General features: G+C 37.3%; 1 pseudogene; it reads left to right on the forward strand.

Moving 5' to 3' along the window:
• Positions 1–294: 294 nt before the first annotated feature.
• Positions 295–5,249, forward strand: LOC104651375 (ubiquitin-conjugating enzyme E2 variant 1 pseudogene; annotated as a pseudogene).
• Positions 5,250–6,053: the final 804 nt, after the last annotated feature.

Consider the following 6,053-nt stretch of genomic DNA (forward strand, 5'->3'; position numbering starts at 1 on the left):
TTGAGCCCAGTAGTTCAAGGCCAGCCTGAGAAGCATAGGGAGACTCCATCTTCATAAAACATTTTTTTAAAAAAATAAGCCACGTGTTGAGAGTCTGTAATCCCAGCTACTTGGGAGGTGGGAGGATCACTAGAGTCCAGGAGGTCAAGGCTGCAGTGAGCTGTGACCACACCACTGCACTTTAGCTTAGGTAACAGATTCAGACCCTGTCTCATAAGTAAATAAATAAATAAGCTCAATAGATTGCACCAATATCTATTTCTTGACTTTGAGACTGTACTATAGTTGCGGAAGATGTTGACGTTGGAGGACGCCAGAAGAAACGTGAACAGAATTTCTCTGTTCATTTCCTTGCTACCATGGGTAAGTCTATAATTATCTCAAAGTAAAAGCTTCTAAACAGCTGCATTGAAATTTGCAAATAAAAAAGATCATTTATAATAAATAGGTTGGTTAGATATAATGAAAAAACTTTTTGAACTTTCAAAAATTTTGAAAAAATTTGTTGACCTTTTCCTAAAACTAAAACCTACTTCTTTTTTTCTGCCTCTCAATGAGAATCTTTCAACAGAATCATCTTGACAATTAGAGGCTTGATATGGACAAAACAGGCCAGTGAGAAACATATTTATCTGGTTGCCTTATATTCATATTGAGCTGAATATTCTGTCCTTTTAAGAGAAAAAGAAAAATAAACCAGGCATGAAAATGTACCATTTATCTTTATTTTTTCTGGGTGTATCACAAGTTACCTAGACCCTAATACTGTTTTGTTTTATGATTATAAATGAAACATAGATGTTGCAAAACTGTAAACAATAAAAAATTTTTAAAAAATAGGGTCGTACTCCGTTGCCCAGTAGTGGAGTAATCATGGCTCATTAACAGCCATGAACTCCTGGGCTCAAGCAATCTTCCTGTCTCAGCCTTCCAAGAAGCTGGGTCTACAGGTATGTGCTACAACATCTGGCTAATTTTTTCATTTTTTGTAGAGATGGTCTCACTATGTTTCCCAGGCTGGTCTTGAACTCCTGGTCACAGGTGATCCTCCCACCTCAGTCTTCCAAAGTGCAGGAATTACAGGCATAAGCCACCAAGCCCAGGTAAAATCATTTTAAAAAGAAGGTGCATTCATTCCCTCAGAATCTCATCCCAAGAAACCACACATATCTTTTGGTAAGTCATATAATTCAATACACACTATTGAATACTTTGCTTTTTTCATGGCACGATATTTCATACACAAACTTATTTGCCAGTGCTCCCTGTTTTTGCCATTGTTCGTATGTACTACAGTTTATTTAACCAATTTCCCACTGATGGACATTTGGATCCTTACCAATATTTTAACTAAATTTATTTAGCATTTTGAATAGTTTGTCCGTGTTTGCTCTGTATTATCCCAAAAAGTAGCAGTGGTTTAAAATAATAATCACTTATTTCATTTATGATTTGGTGGACTGGCTAGGGCGCTCTCCTGGTCTAGGCCACCCTGGCTGATTGCTGGGATGTCTGTAGTTAGTGGTTGGTGGGCAGCTAGGTGATTTCAGGTAGCTTCACTCATATGTCTAACAGCAGGCAGCCTGCTGTCTAGAATCATAGGAGGCAGCTAGTCTCTCATCTTCCAGAAGGCTAGCCTAGATTTATTCACATAGCGGCAAATTTCCAAGAGCAGCCAGAGGTCTAGCCCTTATTCACAAGCACTTTTCAAGCTTCTGGTTGTGTCATCTTTGCTAATGTTTTCTGACCAAAGTGAATGATGCGGCCAGTCCAGAACTGAAGAGTGAAGAAGACACACCCTAGTTCTTGATGACAGGCTCTACAACATTATATTACAAGGGCACAGATGTCAGATTAGGAAGAAATTGTGGCCCAGTGTTCAATCTACCACAAGGAGATGTGATCTACAGTCACATAGTTTTAGATGGATACCAAATCAGAAATTAATAACCGTCATATATACAAACAACAACCAGCTAGAAGAGAAAATAAAATATTTTACTTACAATAGCAATAAAATATTTTTTTAATCCAGAAATAAATCTAATAAAAGACACATAAGATATATGTGAAAGAAAAAAAAAGTGTTAAGGAATGTAAAACTTGAACAAAAGGAAAAGTCCATTACATTCTTGATTAAGGAAGACTAATATAAAAATGTCAGTTCTCTCAAAGTTGACCTACCAATCTAACTAAATAGATCCTAATGAAAATATCAAGAAGATTGATTTTGTTTTTTGAAAGTAGATAACAAATTCCAAAGTTTATACAGAAAAATGAATATGGTGATTTAAAAAAATCTGAAAATTCATTAGGAGGTAGAGTTTAATTTCCTTCTCCCTAAGTGTGGCTAGCTTACTTCCAAGGAATGTGATAAAGTGACTGTGTACCATTTCTGACACTAAGTCATAAAAATTATGTGTCCTTCTCTTTGCTTTCTCACCCTTAGATCATTTTGTTCAGGGGGAAGTCAGCTGTAATGTTGTGAGAATACTCAAAAAGCTCTATGGAGAGATCCATGTGGTGAGTTACAGAGGCTTTTGCCAACCACCAGTGAGGAACAGAGGCCTCTTGCTAAAACTAACTTGGAAGTAGATCCTCCAGCACCAGTCAAGTCTTTGGATGATTCCATCCCCAACTGATATCTTTTCTACAATCTCATGAAACACCCTGAGCCGAAACTACTTAGAAAGAGACTTTTAAACTCCTGACATGCAAAAATGATGAGAAAATAAATGTTTATAAGCCATTATATTTGGAGGGAAATTTGTTACACAGCAATAAATAACTAATATAGTGAGTAAGCAATGATAGAAATAAACCTTAAAAGCACAGATAATAAAAGAGGGATTAACCTGATCATGTAGTAAAACATATTCTAAAGCTACAATAATTAAAACAATGAGGTACTGGCACACAAATAAACATACATATCAAAGGAGTACAATAGAAGGTTGATAAATAGGTACATGTCCATGGAAAAAATTTAGTATATGATAAAAGTAAAATTTCAAATCACTAGGGTAAAATGTGGATTATTCAATAAATGGCATTGTAGGAAATGAAGAGTTAGCTGAAAAAATTAATTAAAAATCCATACTTCACACTTTATATGAAAATAAATTATGGATAGATCAAATGTTTAAATATTAAACATGATTTTTTTTTAATTATGAGAGAATTTTAAAAAGAAAACCTCTGAGTGGAAATATAGAAGCCTTAAGAGATTAGTAAATTTACTTACACACACACATTCTCCATAGCTCAGACATTGTGTACAAAGACAAATGACACACTGGGAAAATCTTTGTTGCTTGTATCACATATAAGGTACTGATCATCCTAATTTATAAAAGAGTGAATATAAATTGATAAGCAAAAAGACCAACAACCCTATGAAAAAATGAGTAACAAACAACTGACACAGAAAAGAAAATACACATAGCTTTTAAACAAATAAAAAGATACCCAATGACCCTCATAATATAAGAAATGTGAATTAAAACTACAAATGGATGCTACTTTTTATCTATTTGGTTGGCAAAAATAAAAAGGCTTGACAAAATCCTATGTTGGTAAGGGTAAGAAGAAACACTCTCATATATTGCTGGTGGGAAAATGAGCTGATACAATCTCTTCAAGATCATTTTGGCAATTTTATTACCTGTCAAAACCACAAATTTACTCAGCCAATCCATTTCCAGGATTATGTCTCATAAATGTATATAGACATATATAAAGTTACTCTCTTTGCCATTATTTATCATAGCAAAACACTGGGAACAACTTAAATGTATTGAAGAGGAAACATTAAATAAATTATATCACACACATACAATGAGATAATATGGAGTCATAAATAAGATCAAGGAAGTTAATTATATACAGATATAGCATGTCTACAGGGTATATTTAAACATTAAAAAGCAAGGTGCAGGTCAGATGTGGTGGCTCACGCCTGTAATCCTAGCACTTTGGGAGGCTGAGGCGGGCCGATTGCCTGAGCTCGGAGTTCAAAACCAGCCTGGGCAACATGGTGAAACCCCATCTCTACTAAAAATACAAAAGAATTAGCCAGGCATGGTGGTGTATGCCTGTAGTCCGAGCTACTCAGGAGGCTGAGGCAGGAGAATTGCTTGAACCTGGAAGGCAGAGGTTGCAGTGAGCGAAGATCACACCACTGCACTCCAGACTGGGTGACAGAGAGAGACTCTGTCACCAAAAAAAAAAAAAAAAAAAAAAAAAAAAGCAAGATGCAGACACTTAACATATGGGAGGGGTTTCATCATGTTGCCCAGGCTGGTTTTGAACTCCTGAGCTCAGGCAATCTGCCCGCCTCGGCCTCCCAAACTGCTAGGATTACAGGCGTGAGCCACCACATCTGACCTGCACCTTGCTTTTTAATGTTTAAATATACCCTATAGACATGCTATATCTGTATATAATTAACTTCCTTGATCTTATTTAGTGACTTGCTGGAAGCCACTAAACAAATGAAAAAGCAAATAGTAGTAACAAACCCTGGAGGAGGTAGGCGATCAATACCCAGAGTTTGTTCATTATCTGAAATGTCCAGTTTGTAATATTGGCAAGTATATGACACAGCACAAAGAAGGTGGATGGGAGCAAACTTGTATTGAGCTAAGAAAATAACTACAGACAGGAAAGTAATAATTATAATAATGTATTGTTAGGTTTGTAAGAATATATGTAATATGTGTTTCAACAATACAATGAAAAGGGGGGAAGAGAATACAGCTATATAGGATTAACATTTCTATACACGACTAAAATTAAGCTATTATGAATCAGAAGCTGATTCTGATAAGTCAAGATGTATAAGGTACAACCTAGATCAACTAAATTAACTACTAAAAAACGTTTAAAAATAGACAAAAATCAGCGACGCAAGATGGCAGCCACCATGGGCTTGGACAATTTATGAAAACTGAATATACAGCCTTAAAATGGAATGCCTAAATACCCAGAAGCAACCCCCTTTGTAGGATTTGTAACAAAAATTAATATGAATGGAGTTAATAGTTCTAATGGAGTGGTGGACCCAAGAGCCATATCAGTGCTAGCAAAATGGCAGAACTCATATAGCATCGAAGTTGTCCTGCAAGAGCCTCGGCGCCTAATGATGTCTAAAGAAAATATGAAACTCCCTCAGCGCCTGAAGGACAGTGTTACAGCAGTTAATCAAAAAGAACAACCACAGGCCCTTCCCTTCCCCCACATTTGATTTAAGCAGTCTTCATTTTCCACAGTAGTAAATTTTCTAGATACATCTTGCAGACCTCAAAGTACTGGAAAGAAAGCTCCCATTAAAAGGAAATTTATCTTAAGATACTGTAAATGATACTAACTTTTTGTCCATTTGAAATATATGTTGTGCTATAACAAATCATCCTGTCAAGTGTAACCACTGTCCACATAGTTGAACTTCTGGGATCAAGAAAGTCTATTTAAATTGATTCCCATCATAACTGGTAAGGCACATCTAACTCAACTGTGAAAAGACACATCACACAATCACCTTGCTGCTAATTACACGGCCTAGGGTCTCTGCCTTCTCCCCTACCCTCCTGCCTCCCACCCTCCCTGCAACAACAGCCCTCTAGCCTGGAGGGCTTGTTAGAGCAGATGTGAAGGTTTCAGGTCGCAGCCTGTGGGACTACTGCTGGGTGTGTGGGGTGCTTTGCCTGCACCCCTGGTTTCTTTAAGTCTTAAATGATGTCCCTTCCAAGCCATCGTCCTGTTCCCATGCTCCCCTCCTCTTGCCCTTGGCCGAAGCATAGATTGTAACCCCTCTGCTCCCCTCTGAGACTGGCCTTCGGTGAGGAATTCAGGGCTTTCCCCATATCTTCTCTCTCCCACTTTTATCGAGGGGTGCTGCTTTTTCTTCCCTCCTCCTGAAGTTCCTTTTTGCACCATCACCACCCAACACCTTCCATGACACGTCCTTTCTTTGGTCAGAAGCCATTAGGTAAGGTTGGAAAGAGTCTCTGACCTCCCTTGTTTAGTTTCAGAACCATACTTTTTCACTCTCC

The sequence above is a fragment of the Saimiri boliviensis genome, chromosome 7 (assembly GCF_048565385.1).
Source record: "Saimiri boliviensis isolate mSaiBol1 chromosome 7, mSaiBol1.pri, whole genome shotgun sequence".
NCBI classification, from domain to species: Eukaryota; Metazoa; Chordata; class Mammalia; order Primates; family Cebidae; genus Saimiri; species Saimiri boliviensis.